We start from the raw sequence: 15,867 nt of genomic DNA, 5'->3' as shown, positions 1-15,867 counted from the left end.
ACTCAGAGAAGAAATGGCCCCCCAAAATGGCACATGATTGATCAACTTCACAGCTTAATGCAGTTTCTTTATACATGATTCATTTGACAGGAAACACCGGATGGTGACTATGGAATAGGTAATGTGCCAAAAAACAAAAAACAATGCTGAGCTTATTTTAGAAGTTTCCCATTAAAATTTTGAAATGGAAAATGCCTAACGAGAAGGCTATTAAAGGAAACATCGATAGAATTCACTTTTCCGTCAGAACACTCAGTCACCTTCAGTGTCTACAGCGAGCTAGATGGTCTAAAAAGCCGTTTTCTCATTGAATTAAAAATGCCATCAATTCACATTTTGTGCCTGTCCTTGCTCTTCATTGTGGGTTATTACAGCTTCACTCTCCATGTGGTGCTGAGCCAGGCTTATTCCAATAGCCCTGGGGCTCTCTTCCCTCTCTCTGGATTTCTGTTTGATCTCTTTGTTTTGATATCTTAGAAGTGTGTGAGCCTCCTTAGGTTCTATTTAGCAAGCCATGATATTCAAAACTCTCTGTGATATGACCAGACTCCAAGGAGACTGTGACAGTTTGAGTGTATTATATTCCCTAGAACGGTCATGTTTAATCCTGATCCAATCTTGTGTTTGGATTAAAGCTGTTTCTTTTAATCCTGACTTAATAATGTAGGTTGGAATCTTTTGATTAGATTATTTCTGTTGAGATGTGGCGTGTCCAATTGTGGGTGTTAACTTTTGATTAGATGGAGATGTGAGTCCACTCATTCCAGGTGGGTCTTGATTAGTTTACTGGAGTCCTTTAAAAGAGGAAACATTTTGGAGAAACCACAGAAACCTCAGAGCTGAAAGAAACGTCACAGCAGAACTGACACAGATGCAGACACATGGAGAATAGAAACATGAACGTTTGGAGATTCTTGGAGCCCAGCAGATGTTGCCGTGAGATGTTAAGCAAGCCAGAACCTGGAGAGAGCCAAGGGAAGCCAAGAGATGAACGCCAGCCCTGGAGAAGTAATGTGACGAATCCCCACAGGAACAGAGGCTGAAAGCAATGGAGCCCAGGGGCAAGGGACCAGCAGATGCCAGCCATGCGCCTTCCCAGATGACAGAGGTGTTCCTGACCCATCAGCCTTTTTTGAATGAAGGTAACCTATTATTGGTGCCTTAATTTGGACACTTTCACTTCCTTAGAACTGTAAACTGGTAACATTAAATTCCCTTTTATAAAGCCATTCCAGTTCTGGTGTATCACATTCCAGCAGCTTGCAACCTAACACAGAAACCTTGCTGCATAGAATGCTTTTATTTTTTTCCCTTTACTGAGACAAACCCGGTAATAAATAGCACATCATGATTGTGCACAATAGATTCACTATATAGATAAGTTTTGACATAGTATATATGTAATCACCACAATCAACATCATAATTTATCCATTACCCCTAAAAGTTTCATCATAATTCTTTGTAATTTCTCTCTCCATCCTCTTCCACTTCTCCCCAGGGAGTATGTGTTCTGCTCCCTGTTGCTATACATTAGTTTGCATTTCTATAATTTTATATAAATGGAAAACATCCAGTAAGTACTTTTTTTTTTAATTGCAATATTTTTACTACTCCATGATGGTAGGTCCATGTTTGGGAACATCAAAGAATTCAAGATGCCTTTCTTGTTGAGATTATACATATACTATATAAGATTATATATAGTATATATATATATCTATAATATATAATATAAGATTAGGTTAAGGTTAGGGTTAGGGTTAAATTCAGATGTACGTGGGGCATAAACACATCAGAAATTATGGAGCAGACATTTAGCTAGCCTCACCACCTGGAAAGCTCTTTCAGGGATTTGTAGGTATCCGCTTCTTCAGAGTTTGATCTCCCTTTCAGACACTGACATTCTATTGAGCAATGCTATTCAAAAAAGTCACTTCTTAGTATATTACATGCCTAGGTGGGACACATGATCCTAAAATACATCTTTTATACATTTACTTGGTAATGACAGAATTAGATGTATAAATAGATGAGGAAAGTGTTGATGAAAAAGATAAATGCACCTGAAATAAAATTTTCATTTCACTCTTATGGTAATGTGAAAAATAATTCTAAAAACAGGCAAGTCTTTGCTTATATTACATAATTTTAGACATCGAATCATAGAAGGTAATAATCAGCTCTCCCATGATACTTTCTCATAGATACTAAATTCCAGTTAAATATGTTGCAATGCAAACGTCAACCAGAATAAATGGCTGCAGATACAAGGTGAGATAAATCTCAATACTGAACACATCGCTGTTCCCTGTGACTTTAAGTTCTGAGAATCCCAACGGGACAATTCTGCACTAAGTAGGTGTGGATGAGCGATGCATAACCCAAATGGAAGCCGCCCCTGACTTGGGCTCCTGCTGGTCCCGCCTGTGCTGACGCCTTCTCTCCTCCCACGTTTCCGCGCAGGACGCCCGGGTGGGAGTCCAGGGCTCTGGCCCGGGGCGCCCGCCCTCTGTCCTTCCCGCCTACAGCGGGCGCAGAGCAGCCCCACACCGGTGAGCTTCGCGGAACGCGGGGAGCAGCCGCCGGGTCTGCACGACCCGAGGGCGCGGGATGCGTGGGTGAGGGCGCAGCGGGCGAGGGCAGGGTGCGGGGTGGGGGCGCAGGCGGGCGCACTCAGTGGGTGCGCGGGGCTCTTCCAGGGAGAGGGGGCCAACCAGGGTCGAGTTACATCAGGTTTAATTCAATTTGTACTCGGTCTTTGTACAACAAAACTTTGGACAACAGCGCCGTCCTGACTGTCTGAACTCTGTGTGTATCCAGCATAAAGACAAGTATAGATGTGTTTTAATGTTTTATTGTGAAATACTTTGAAAAATGCAGCATAGTAACAAAAATAATACAAACCCTATCCACTGAACTCTGAAATATCTCTACCCCGCCCCCACCCAAGACATCTAGATCCACCAGTTTTTAACATTTTATCACATTTGCCATATTATTCTATCCATCTATCAACCCATTGTTTGTCGATCTATCCATCTATCGTTCCATTTATCAAGTCATTTTCTGAACGCTCGAGTGTGAACCCCTAATACTGCCAAATGCCATGGACATTTCCTGAGAACAAGGATCTTCATTATGTAACCACCTTGAGTGCAGTTATTCAGTTCAAGAAATTGACTTCTTTCTTTATATTGGGAAAACATATATAAAACATGAACTATCCCATCTCATCTATTCCCAAACTACTACTCAGTGGGATTTAATAACTTTCTCAATATTGTGGTTCACTCACCACCATACAAGAATAAAATGTTCTCATCCTGCAAAACAGAAATTCTATGCTTATTACTCATTATCTCCCCATCTCCCCTGCCTCCTATCCCTGGAAACCTATACTGTAATTTCTATCTCTGTGAGTTTGCATATTCTCTTATACTTTCTTTGTAGTTACAATAGAGTCTACATTTTAACACCCTAAATGGACAACAATCTCATTTGCTCTGAAACTACTTAACTTCAGTACTATACACAAATTATGTTCCTATCCCCTTACATCCACTCACCTTTATGTAATTTTGTCACAAATTACATGTTTATACATTATGAGTGCTAAGCCACTGATTGGTATGGCATTTTATGCATTTGCCTTTTAGATCTTGTAGGAAATAAAAATTTAGAGACCAAAAATACAATTATACTGGCATGTATATTTGACCATGTTGTGACCCTTCCCAGACATCAGTATTATTCCATGTGCTTTGATTGTCTGTTGTCCTTTCCTTTCAACCTGCAGCACTGCCTTTAGCATCGCTTGTAAGGCAGGTCTTGTGGTGACAAACTCCCTCAGCTTTTGTTTATTTGGGAATGTCTTAAATCTCTTCAGCATTTTTAAAACATAGTTTTACCAGGTATAGAATTCTTGATTGACAGTGTTTTTGTTTTCAGCACTTCAAATATATCATCCCCACTGCCTTTTTGCCTCACAGTCTTTAATGAGAAATTGGCATTTAATCCTATTGAGACTCCCTTGTGACACATTGCTTCTTTATTGTGGCTTTCAGAATTTTCTATCTTTGGCATTCAGCATTTTGATTATAACATGTCACTGTCAGTCTACTTGGGTTTATGCTGCCTGAAGCTTGTTGAATGTCTTAGTTATATATATTCATTTCTTTCATTAAATTTGGAAAAAATTCAACCATTATTTGTTGAATAGTCTCTCTGCCCTTTTCTCTCTTTCTTCTTTCTCCTTCTGAGACATTAATAATTCATATATTGATATACTTGATGGTACTCCATAGGTTCCTCAGACTCTGTTCTCTTTTCCCCATTCTTTCTTTTTTCTGTTCCTCAGACTGGCATATTTCAACTCTCTTATCACCTAGTTCACTCATTCTTTCTTCTGCCAGCTTCAATAAAGTACTGAATCCCTCTTGGGAATTTTTCATTTCTGTACTGTCATCTGCAGCTCTCTTTGGTTATTTTTCATAGTTTCCATCTCTCTATTGATATTTATTTGAGTCCATCTGTCATTTTCCTTTAGTTCTTTGTCCATGTTTTCATTTAGCTTTTTGGGTATATTTAGGACCATTTTTTTTTTTAAGTCTTTGGTATTTTCCAGGTCTGATCCTTATCATTGATGATTTCTAATGCTTCAAACTTTTTGTTGCCTGGACCATCACCTCCTGTATCAATCAAAATGTCCTTTTTTGTAGATCCTATCATTCTTTTAAAATTGTTGTTCTTATTTTAATATTTTTATTGACAAATCTTCATACCCATAAAGTCCATACATGGTGTATGGTCAATGGCTCCCAATATCATCACACACTTTGTATTCCTCACCATGATCATTTTTAGAACATTTGCATCATTCCAGAAAAAGAAATAAAAAGGAAAAGGAAAAAACTCATATATCCCATTCCCCTAACCTACTCACCACCTCTCATTGACCACTAGTATTTCTATCTGTTCAATATTTTACCTTTTATCCCCCCATTATTTATTTATTTTTTATCCTTATTATTTTATTCATCTGTCCATACCCTGGATGCATCAGACACAAAGTTTTCACAATCACAGAGTCACATTGTAAAATCTTTATAGTTATACAATTATCTTCAATAATCAAGGCTGATGGAACACAGCTCAACAATTTCAAGTACTTCCTTCTAGCCACTCCAATATACCATAAACTAAAAAGAAGATATCTATATAATGCATAGGAATAACCTCCATGATACCTCTTCACTCTCTCTGAAATCTCTCAGACTGTGAAACTTTATTTTGTCTCAATTCTCTCTTCCTCCTTTTGCCAAGAAGGCCTTCTCACTCCCATGATGTCAGGTCCTGGCTCATTCAGGAGTTCTGCCAGTGAGATTTACACCCCTGGAAATCAGGTTCCACATAGTGGGAAGGGCAGTGAGTTCACCTGCTGAGTTGGCTTAGAGAGAGTGATAACACATCTGAGCAACAAAACAGCTTCTCTGGGGGTGACTCTCAGGCATAATTATAATTAGGCTTAGCTTCTCTTTTGCAGGAATAAGTTTAATAGGAGCAAACCATGAGACCAAGGGCTCAACATATTGAATTGGTTGTTCTCATTGTTTGTGAGAATATCAGGAATTTCCCAGATGGGGAAGTTGAATATTTCCTCTTCTCCACAATTCCCTAAGGGGACTTTGCAAACACCTTTTTATTCTTTGCCCAGATTACTCTGGGATGTATCAGGGCATCACATTAACCTGTACAAACCAATAAGATCTCATATCCTATTCAAGATTCCATGCAATTATGATGTTCAAATAAACTGACCATACAAGTTAAATTAGGAAATGCATTACCCAAAATGTAAATTTTGCACCAAATAAACTTATCTTCCTTTGGTCTCACAAAGAAGTTGAAGTTTTAAAATATGGACCATATCATCCTTTACTTTGTATTTTGACTTGACTTAGTCTTATCTAGATCAGTTTCATTCATATCTCTAGTCAAAGTCCAATCAATTTTTCCACTCTTAAACAGTTGCTGAATGGCATAGTGCTGACTTTCATAACTTCAGTGCTCTAAATCAGTCTCAGGTATCACATAAATACCCAAAGTTTCTGGGAATGACCAGATTATACACAAATAGCTCAATATCTCAGAATTTAGAAATAACAGTTACAACTCCTGAATATACGTGACTACTATAAGAGCTTACAATCTAGGACCCTTTGCAATAGACTCCAACTTGATAACTCAAGCTCTCAAATTCAACTCTCTGAGCTTGTATATTATAGTTAGTCCATATGAAGGAGGTATGATAATATTTGTCTTTTTGTTTCTGCCATTTCATTTTCATTTCATTAATACTGTCCTTAAGGTTCATTCACCTAGGTGCATGCTTCACAACTTCATTCCTTCTTGCAGCTGCTCAATAGGCTGTTGTATGTATACACCATAGTTCCCACTTCCATTTTTCAGTCATTGTACCTTTAGGCCACCTCCATCCATTGCAAATCACGACCACTGCTGCCATAAACAGCAGTGTGAAAATGTCTACTCTTGTCCCCGCTCTCAGTTCCTCCAGTTATATATCTAGTAACGAGGTTTCAGAATCATATGGCACCACTACCCCTCCTGTGGGACCACCACCCTTCCCTCTGGAGGGTATATACATACAATGTATATACCACACCATTGTTTAGCCACTCATCCATTGATGGATGTTTGGGCTGTTTCCATCTCTTAGTAATTGTAAATAATGCTGCTATAAACATCGGTTTACAAATGTCCATTTGTGTCCTTGCCTTCAGTTTCTTTGAACACATGCCTTGTAATGGGATTTCTGGATCATATGACAATTCTCTATTTAGCTTCCTGAGAAACTGTCAAACTGCCTTTCATAGCAGTTGTAATAGTTTGCATTCCTACCAACAGTGCATAAATGTTCCTCTTTCTCCACATCTTTCTAGCTCTTGTTGTTTTCTGCATTTTTTGTCATGGCCATTCTAGTGGGTGTGAGATGATATCTCATTGTGGTTTTGATTTGCATTTCCCTAATAGCCAGGGAAGTTGAGCATCTTTTCATGTGCCTTTTAGCCATTTGTATTTCCTCTTCTGAGAAGCATTTGTTCATGTCTTTTGCCCATTTTTTAAATTAAGTTGTTTGTCTTTTTGTTGTTGTGTTATAGCATCTCTTTATGTACTCTAAATATTAAACCCTTATCTAATATGCAGTTTCCAAGTATTGTCACCCATTTATAGGCTGTCTTTTTACTATCCTGACAAAGTTCTTTGATGCCCAAAAATATTTAATTTTAAGGAGATCCCATTTATCTATTTCTTTTTTCATTACTCATGCTTTGAGTGTAATGTCTAGGAAGTCACCTCCTATCACAAGATCTATTAGTTATTTCTGTAAATCTGCTCCTAAAAGTTGTATGGTCTTAACTCTAATGTTTAGGTCTTTGATCCATTTTGAATTAATTTTTGTAAAGGGTGTGAGATATGGATCCTCTTTCTTTCTTTTTTATACAGCTGTCCAGTTCTCCAGACACCATTTATTGAAGACACTATTCTGTCTCAGGTGGGTCAGTTTGATGGCCTTATCAAAGATCAATTGTCCATAGATGAGAGGGTCTATTTCCGAACGCTCAATTCAATTCCATTGTTCTAGAGGCACTAATGACTTTATTTCCAATAATCAAGATGGCACTGTCAGTCCATGTGTTAGCAAATGATATACTCAAAATAACACCATTAGATTCTGCTAATTGTACATTTATATGAGACGAGACTCTGGGTGAGAGTATTTTTGAAACCTTTGCAGAGTTTTGTGGAATTAAGAGGTATAGTGATGTTGGCTGGATGTTGTTATATATGGTGGATACTCCTCCAGGGCACTAATAGAAACTTTTCAGCAATCATACAGTGCTTATGTTGCAAATTTGAAGCCTTCAGTTCTTCCTTTTCCCTCATTAATGTATTACAAAAACAGAGAGTTATGGCCCCTTAATCATTTCCCTGACTTGAGACGGTTTGCACACCCAGAGCCCTTCAGTTTACACACCCAGAGCCCTTCCCAGGTCCCACTGAGGATGGACCTTATATACTGTCCACAGTTTACACTGTTACTCTTCCCCCAGCCTTCCGTAAGGAGACCTATTCCCCTTCACCAGGGTGACTGTGCACTCTCGTTCACCAGTCAGGGTAGGGGCTCATGGAGGTCAGGTGATGGATTGAGTTTTAGCTCAGGTCCATCTCACAATGGGTACAGTGGGTCTGCAGACCACTTCTGTAGTCATTTCCCCAGTTACAGAATGCAAAATTGGAACTGACGTACTCAGCAACTGGCAGAATCCCCACATTGGTTCTCTGATTCATGAAGTGAGGACCATTATGGTAGGAAAGACCAAGTGGAAGCCATTAGAACTGCTACTACAAGTAAAATATTGAATCAGAAGCAATACTGGATTTCTGGAGGGATTGCAGAGATTAGTGCCACTGTTGAGGACTTGAAGGATGCAAGGGTGGTGTGGCTTTTTTTGTTTTGTTTTTTGGCTTTTAGAAAAGGGAATTTATTAAGTTGCAAGTTTACATGTTCTAAGACTGTGAAAATGCCCAAATTAAAGCAAGGCTAAAGAAATTTCCAATCTAAGGCATCCAGGGAAAGATACCTTGGTTCAAGGAGGTCCATGACATTCAGGGTTTCTCTCTCAACTGGGAAAGCACATGGGGAACATGGGACATCTGCTAGCTTTCTCTCCAGGCTTCTCAATTCATGAAGATCCCCTGGGAGCATTTCCTTTCTTCAGTCCAAAGGTTTCTGGCAGCATGGCCTGTGAAGTTTTTTCCAAAATGGTTCCCCCCCCTTTTTTTGTTTCTATTTTTTTTTTACTTTCTAAATATTTTTATTGATAACATACAAACACGAACATTCTTAACATACAAACATTCTATACATGGTGCACAATCAATGGCTCACAATATCATCACATAATTGTATATTCATCACCATGATCATTTTTTAAAACATTTGCGTCACTCCAGAAAAAGAAATAAAAAAAACTCACACAGATCATACCCCTTACCCCTTCCTCTCACTAACCACTAGTATTTCCATCTACCCAATATAATTTTTATTTTATTTTATTATTTTATTTTATTGACAAACCAAAACAACATACAAACACTAACATTCCACTGTCCTATTTGTTCTGTGCAGAAAATAGGTGGAACTTGGAGGGTGGCAGTGGATTATCATAAACTTAACCAGGTGGTAACTCCAATTGCAGCTGCTATTCTAGATGTGGTATCATTGCTTGAGCAAATCAACACATTGCCTGGTATCTGGTATGCAGCTATTGATCTGGCAATTGCTTTTTTCTCAATAGCTGTTAGTAAGGATGCCCAGAAACAGTTTGCATTCAGCTTGCAAGGCCAGCACTATACCTTCACTGACCTGCCTCAGACGTAAAAATTCCCTAGGCCTATATCAGTGTATCTGCAGGGAACTTGATTTTTCTCCCTCCCACAAGACATTACACTGGTCCATTGTATTGATAATATCATGCTGATTAGACCCACTGAGCAGGAAGCAGCAACTACTCTAGACTTATTGGTAAGTCATTTGTGTGTCAGGGGATGGGAGATAAATCCAACAAAAATACAGGGGCCTTCCACCTCAGTAAAATTTCTAGGTGTCCAATGGTGTGGGGCATATTGAGATATCCCTTCTAAGGTGAAAGATAAGCTGTGAATGAAAAAGAGGTACAATGCCTAGTTGGCATCTTTGGATTTTGGAGACAATATATCCCTCATTTGGGTGTGCTACTCCGGCTCATTTACTGAGTGACCTCTAAAATCAACTAGTTTTGAGTGGGAACCTGAATAAGAGAATACTATGCAACAGGTCCAGGCTGCTGTGCAAGCTGCTCTGCCACTTGGACTGTATGATCCAGCAGATCCAATGGGGCTGGACACATCAGTGGCAAATAGGGATGCTGCCGGGAACATTTGCCAGGCTCCTATAGGAGAATCACCATGTATACTCTTAGGATTTTAGAGCAAAGCTTTACCATCCTCTTCAGATAACTATTCTCCTTTTGAGAAACAGTTTTTTATCCTGCTATGGGGCCTTAGTAGAAACTGAATGCTTAACCATGGCCCACCTATAGACCATGAGACCTGAGTTGCCTATCATTAAGTGGGTGTTGTCTACCCACCAAGCCATAAATTTTGGTGTGTATAGCACCACTCCATCATAAAATGGAAATTGTATATTAGAAAAAGGGCTCAAGCAAGTCCTGGAGGCACAAGTAAGTTACATGAGGAAGTGATCCAAATACCCATGGCATCCACTTCTGCCCTATTACTTTGTCTTTCCCAGATCATAGCTATGGCCTCTTGGGAAGTTCCATACAGGCAGTTGAGTGAAGAAGAGAAAACTCAGGCCTGGTTTACAGATGGTCCTGCACAATATGCAAGGACCACCTGGAAGTGGACAGCTGCAGCTGTCCCTATTCTGGGATGTCTTTAAATGACAGAGGTAAAGGGAAATCCTCCCAGTGGGTAGAACTTTGAGCACTGCACCTGGTTGTTCATTTTGCTTGGAAGGAGAAACTGGCTAGAAGTGTGTTTGTATACTGACCCATGGGTTGTTGCCAATGTTTTGGCTGGATAGTGAAGGACTTCTAAGAAGCCTGATTAGGAAATTGGTGACAAAGATGTCTGGGGAAGAGGTATGTGAATAGGCCTTTCTAAGCATGCAAAAAAGATGAAGATTTTTGGTTCCCATGTAAATGCTCACCAGAGGGTGACTTCAGGAGAAAAAGATTTTAATAATCAAGTGGATAAAATGACTCATCAGGTGGATAGAAGTTATCTTCTTTCCTCAGACACTCCTGCTATTGCCCAATGGGCTCATGAACAAAGTGGGCATAGTGATAGGAATGGAGGTTATGCATGGGTTCAGCAACATGGACTTTCAATCTCCAAAGCTGATCTGGCTATGGCCACTGCTGATTGCCATAATCCCCGATATAACACCTGTGACAGTCAGGTTCTATGTGAACTTGGCCAGGTGATGGTGCCCAGTTGTCTGGTCATGTAAGCACTGGCCTATCTATTGCTGTGAAGACATTTCCAGGACTTAAATTATGAGCATGTTGGTTGCATCCACAGCTATTACATCTGTGGTCAGCTAAGAGTTGTGTTTTCTGCAATGAGTGATGCTTAATCTAATCACCTGGAGGCTTCTAAGGAGAATTCAGAAGAGACGATTTCTTTTTTTTGGCTTCAGCCAGCCAGCCTGTCCTGGGAATTTGTTGGGGAACTTCACTGGAGAAGATCTAGTCCTGCCCCACAGATTTTGGACTCTGATGTCCCCATGGTTGCCTGAGACAGTTTTATAAATCTCGTATTTACAGATATATCCTATTGATTCTGTTTCTCTGGAGAATCCTGACTGATATAGCTTGGTACCAGGAGTGGTTCTTGAGAAACTGAATCTTAAAAATGGGTTTTTACAGTTAATTTTCTACTAGACTCAAGGCACTAATGACTCTATTTCCCATAATTAGGATGGCACTGACAGCCCATGGTGTGAGTTGGTAAAAGAGATACTCAAAATAATACCATTAGTTTCTGCTAGTTGTATGCTTATATGAGGTGAGAGTGCTTTTTTGACATCTTTACAGAATTTTGTGAAATTAGGAGGTATAATGATGTCTACTGTTTGTTGTTAGATATACTGGATACAGTTATAAAAGAAAGGGATGAGCTGAAGGCTTCAAATTTGCAGTTAAAGTGCTGTTTGAAAGATGTAAAAGTTTCTGTGAGTGTCCTGAAGGAAAATCTTACTTCTTGTATCTTCAGGCTTGAGATCTCTAAAATTCAGACCCAGAGTTTCATTGTTACAGTAGCAGCATTACAACGTAAACTGAAATCTCAGCCTTGCATGGTGTCTGCTATTAAGGTGAGGACCCTGATTGGGAAGGAGTGGGATCCTGAAGAATAGGATGACAACATAAAGATTGATAATGATGGCTGTGGAGATATTGAAACCCTAGATCATGCTGAGTCTTTTCTAGATAAGCCTGTAATGGTCTGCCCTGAGGACAAAGCTGCCCTACCTCCAGCCTGCCCTGAGGAAAGAGTTACCTGAGGTCCAGCTGGCCTTGGGGAGTTGGCTTCCCAACCTCTAGTCTGTCCTGAGAGTTGGCCATCTAACCTCCACCTCAGTCCTTGCAAGGCACATAACTACCTCCCATGGGGAAACAGCCCTTGCTCCTGTCTGAAGTGATTAATCCTGTTTTACTAGATGAAACTGAAAAGGAATGCCCTGAGCAAATTGGCTTAAAAGATATTTCATTACTTTCATGACCCCTCCCACTCCTCTTTTCTTCAAGACCTATAACTATACTGAGGTCCCAACAAGGCCCAAATGGTGAGGTACAAAATGTCACCCATGAGGAAGTACACTATACTCCAAAATAAATGCATAAGTTTTCCAATTTATGTAGATAGCAATCAGGGGAATATGTGTGGGAATGGATTTTAAAGGTGTGGGATAATGGTGGAAGGAATATAAAGCTGGATCAAGTGGAATTTATTCACATGGGTCCTGTGGTAGTTAGATTCAGTTGTCAACTTGGCCAGATGAAGGCACGTAGTTCTGTTGCTGTGGACATGAGCCAATGGCATGTGAACCTCATCTGTTGCTGATTACATCTGCAGTCAGCTAGGAGTCATGCCTGCTGCAATGAATGACATTTGACTTCATTGGCTGGTGCTTAAAGGAGAGAGTGCAATGTAGCACAGCCCAAGCAGCTCGGCATTCCTCATCTCAGCACTCACAGCTCAGCCCAGGCCTTTGGTGATGCAGAAAGAAATCACCCCAGGGAAAGTTGTCAGAACCCACAGGCCTGGAGAGAAGACCAGCTGAGATCACCCTGTGCCTTCCCATGTAAGAAAGAACCTTAGTTGAAAGCTAGCAGCCTTTCCTCTGAAGAACTAATGAAATAAATCCCCTTTTATTAAAAGCCAATCTGTCTCTGGAGTGTTGCATTCTGACAGCTAGCAAACTAGAACAGTCCCTCTAAGTAGAGATTCTGCATTCAATGATATAGTTTGAGGGGTTACAAAAGAGCATTAACACTTTGTTTGGGTGATTGGTTGAAACATGGATCAAAAGGTGGCTGACATTACCTGAGGTTGAAATACCAGAACTGCCCTGGTATAATGTAGATGAGGGGATCAAAAAGCTTAGAGAGATTGGAATGTTAGAGTGGATTTACTATTGGACATGTCTTTTACCAGAACTGTGAGAAATAAATTCTTGAGACTAGTTCCTCCATCATCCCTGAAGAGATCTGTAGTTGCCCTTCTCTGTACATCAGGTATTACTGTAGGAACTGCTATCAGTGAGCTAGAATCCTTAAACACAATGTGGATGATCAGATTCTGAGTTGACAGAAGCCAGGTGGTGACACTTAATCACCAAAGGCAAGGTGGGCATGGTCACCATAATGGACAGCAGACTCAAAGCAGTAGTCAAAATAATCTAACTAGCAGAGACCTATGGTGTTGTCTAGTAGATCGCGGGGTACCTAGAAGTAAAACATATTGGCAGTCTACTAAATTCTTGTTTGAGCTGTGTAAGTAGAAGATTTCTAGGCCAAGTGAACAGAAGTCTAACTTGAAATACAAAAACAGATTGTCATCTCCCCTTAATCAATTCCCAGACTTGAGACACTTTATGGACTCAGAAACCCTTGAATGAGGGGAAGGCCAGGTCCCACTGGGGGACCCTGTTACACTGACATGACTTTATACCGTTAACCTTCCTCCAAGCCTTCCCCAAGGAGACCTATGGCCTTTTACTAGGGTAACGGTGCATTGGGGAACAGGAAATGATGAGATATTTCAGGGATTCTTAGACACTCTGGTCCACCAGTCAGGTGATGGAGGTCAGGTGATCGATGGAGTTTTAGGTTAAATCCATCTAAGAGTGGGTCCAGTAGGTCCCTGGACCCATTCTGTAGTCATTTCCTCACTTCCAGAATGCATAATTGGAATAGACATATTGTCCAATTGGCAGAAGTCCCACGTTGACTCTGTGACTCATAGTGTAAGGACTATTATGGTAGGGAAGACCAAGTGGAAGCCACTAGAACTGCCTTTACCTCGCAAAATAGTAAATCAAAAGCAATACTGTATCCCTGGATGAATTTCAGATATTTGAGTGCCACTTTTTAGGACTTTAAGGATGCAGGGGTGGTGATTCCCACCACAACCCTATTCAACTCTCCTATTTAGCCTGTGCAGAAAACTCATGGCCACTTGAGAGGATGGCAGTGGATTATTGTTAGCTCAACCAGGTGGCAACTCCAATTGTGGCTGATTTTCTGGATATGGCATCATTGCTTGAGCAAATAAACAAAATTCCTGGTGCCTGGTATGCAGCTATTAACCTGGCAAATACTTTTTTCCTCAATAACTGTTAGTAAGAACCACCAGAAACAGTTTCCATTCAGCTGGCAAGGCCAGCAATATACTTTCACTCCTCAGGGGTATATCAACTCTCCAGTCATATATTATAAACTTTTCCACAGGGAGCTTGATAATTTCTCCCTCCCACAAGACATCACATTGGTCCATTATATTAATGATATCAGGTTTATTGGACCTAGTTAGCAAGAAGTAGCAACTATCATAGACTGATGGGTAAGGCATTTGTGTGTCAGAGGATGGGAAATAAATCCAACAAAAAATGCAGGGGCCTTCCACCTCAGTGAAATTTCTAGGTGTCCAGTGGTGTGGGGCATGTTGAGAAATCCCTTCTAAGGTGAAGCATGCATCTGGCCACTTCTATGTCTAAGAAAGGCTCAGTGCTTAGTTGGTATCCTTGGATTTTGGTAGCATATATATCATTTGGGTGATACTCCAGCCCATTTACCGAGTGACCAGAAAAGCAGTTAGTTTAATGGGTACCTGAACAAGAGGAGGCTCTCTGACAGATACAGACTGCTGTACAAGCTGCTCTGCCACTTGGACCATGATCTAATGTTGCTGGACATGTCAGTGGCAGATAGTGATGCTGTTTGGAGCCTTTGAATTCTTGAGGAGTTCCCTACAGTCAGCTGACTGGGGAAGAGAAAACTCAGGCCTGGTTTACAGGTGGTTCTTCATGATATGCAGGGACCACCAAAAGGTGGACAGCTGCAACACTGCCACCCCTTTCTGGGATGTCCCTGAAGGACACTTGTGGGGAAATCCTCCCAGTGGGCAGAACCTCGAGCAATGCACCTGGTTGTTCATTTTGCTTGGAAGGAGAACTGGCCAGAGGTGCATTTGTATACTGACTCATGGGCTGTTGCTAATGGTTTGACTAGATGGTCAGAGACTTGGAAGGAGCATGATTGGAAGGTTGGTGACAAAGAGGTCTGGGGAAGAGATATGTGGCTAGACCTTTCTGAGTGGGCAAAAAACATGAAGATATATTTGTGTTTCATTTTAATGCTCACCAGAGGGTGACTTCAGCAGAGGAAGGTTTTAATAATCAAGTGGGTAAAGATAATCCATTCTGTGGATAATAGTCAGCCTCTTTCCCCAGCAACTTCCATCATTGCCCAATGGGCTCATGAACAAAGTGGTCATGGTGGTAGGGATGGAGGTTATGTATGGGCTCAGCAAAGTGGAATTCCACTCACCAATGCTGACCTGCTGAGGGCCCCATCTGCCTACAGCAAAGACCCACATTCAGTCCCTGATATGGCATCATTCTCCAAGGTCATCAGCAGGCCGCATGATGGCAGTTTGATTACATTAAACCACTTCCACGATGGAAGAGGTGGTGATTTGTTCTAACTGAATAGAC

The 15,867-nt window shown here is 40.6% G+C and overlaps 1 pseudogene; it reads left to right on the top strand.

The window, feature by feature from the left end:
- LOC143655464 (cullin-1-like) overlaps positions 1 to 15,867 on the top strand; it is a 56,337-nt pseudogene that overhangs the window by 15,579 nt on the left and 24,891 nt on the right.

This window comes from Tamandua tetradactyla, chromosome 2, assembly GCF_023851605.1.
Source record: "Tamandua tetradactyla isolate mTamTet1 chromosome 2, mTamTet1.pri, whole genome shotgun sequence".
Lineage (NCBI taxonomy): Eukaryota > Metazoa > Chordata > Mammalia > Pilosa > Myrmecophagidae > Tamandua > Tamandua tetradactyla.
Note: the sequence above shows the minus strand (reverse complement) of the source record. Positions and strands in the feature narration are given on the sequence as shown.